Here is a 2089-nt window from a genome sequence, read left to right on the forward strand (position 1 = left end):
TCAAGGTGAAAAGGTTATACTAATGGTGTAAGAATAAGTATAGTGTAAACTTAATATGGACTTTAATGTTTGATACTAACATGTTTTGTATTTGTTATCTTGTTCACTCTTTAATACTTTGCTTGTTAAATGACTAGTCTTGATTTATGTTGTATAACACTTGGTACAACAAATGCTTGGCACTTTCATAGCATATACTGTATGGTATAATCGACACCTGAACTATGAAAGGAACTTGATTTGTTGTTAACATAAGTTATAATCATGAATGTTTGTACTTATTAACATTAATCGAATAAGATGACTATGTAATCATGTTAACAATCTATAATCTGATTGGAACCTCCTTTGTGTGTGGTTTCCAATTTAATAATAATAGTTTATACTATACTTATTTGACATATCATTAGTGGATCCTCTAACCTTGACATTTGTTATTATCATTGTTTAATCATTACATTAGTGGGCCCAATACCTCTTCTCCAGTCTCAACTCAAACTCGTCGTGGTCCCCTTGGTGAGCATGGGTCCCCTATCCCATGGCCTGGCGTTGGAAACCCCAACTTTAAGGCGATGACTGGTGCTGCTGCTCCACCACCTCCTCATATGCCTGGTCAAGTTCAATTAGACCCTCCAGGTGCTCCAACAGTTCCTCAATCCCCTCCTCTTGTGCATTTCTCTAGTTACATGGCTACATCATCTTACACATTTTTGGATACAGATATGGGTATGTACAAAGACCAGTGGAGGTTCAGTCTTATTGGGTTCATTACTGGTAAGTTTCCAGGTTACACTTCACTCTCTACTTTTATCAATTCTTCCTGGAAACACAATGTTAATTTCTCCATGCACAATTCTGGTTGGTTAAACTTTAAATTTGATTATGAAATGAACATGTTAGAAGTGCTAAATGAAGGGCCTTACTATGTGCATGGCTAATTTTCAATTTTGAAAACTATACCTAAGTTCTTTGATTTTGATACCTCTGATATGGTTCGGATGCCAATATGGATTAGATTTCCTAATCTACCTTTTCAGTGCTGGTCCCCGCTTTGCCTCTCTAAACTAGCAAGCGTGATAGGGAAACAACTTCATTTGGATACTCCAACGTCCTCCATGACTCAGTTATCCTATGCTAGAGTGCTAGTTAAGACTGATTTGTTAGCTGATTTACCTACAATGATTAACATCTCTCTACCCGATGGTGCAACCATGACCTAGAAAGTGATATATGAATCGTTACCACCCTTTTGCAAACAGTGCAAAACCTTGGGGCACAACACCTCTTTCTGTCCCAACAATTCCAGCCACAAACACAAAAAGCATGCTCAGCCAACTCTTACTCCTTCTGGGTGCTCTAATCCTTCAGCATACACTGAAGCTGTTGAGAAACAGCCCCTTCAGGAGGAACCTCAAAGTGAGCTGGAGTTTGATCCAATGTCTGCTAAGGCCGTTGTGGCTGGGGAAGAGTGCACAAGTTTTTCTGATCGTAAGCAGGTCAAATTAGCTACACCTTCTGGTCCTATTAAAGATCATCCTCTTGGTGCTCCTCCGGTTGTGCCTGAAGATGATACCACTACTGAATTGCCACCTAGAAGGCAATATTTGACAAGGAGTAAAGCTGTAGCCACTTCTGGCCGCTCAAGGAAGGCCTTATGAAAGTGTCGTCCCTCTAACAACTCCTCTTCGGTTGAGACTATAGGCAACACAACCTCTGCTTCCTCATCCTCTTTATGATGTTTCCCTAGTTTTGACTAAGAAACCTATTCCTTCTCCCTATTTAGGTCTCTGCTTGCTTCAATTTTACTGGCTTTGTCTTTATGTTGCTGCCTTTGTTAGCTTGTCTCTTGTGTGTTGCTGGTTTCCTACCTGTAACTATTCTATTTCCTCTAGATAGCTGGACTGTTGGCCTTTCGGTCTGTTGTTGAGTTTTTCCTAGCTGTTCTTCTACTTACTTGTAGTGCGATTGCTTGGGTTTCTTTTTGCTAGTTTGCTGATTTTTCTGCTGGATATTTTGCTTGATGTTTTGCTTGTTGAAGCCTACTGGTTGGCAGTTGTTAGTCGCTGGCTAGCTATCTTCTATAGTCTTG

The sequence above is a fragment of the Populus euphratica genome, unplaced genomic scaffold (genome assembly GCF_000495115.2).
Source record: "Populus euphratica unplaced genomic scaffold, PopEup_1.0 scaffold338.1, whole genome shotgun sequence".
NCBI lineage: Eukaryota > Viridiplantae > Streptophyta > Magnoliopsida > Malpighiales > Salicaceae > Populus > Populus euphratica.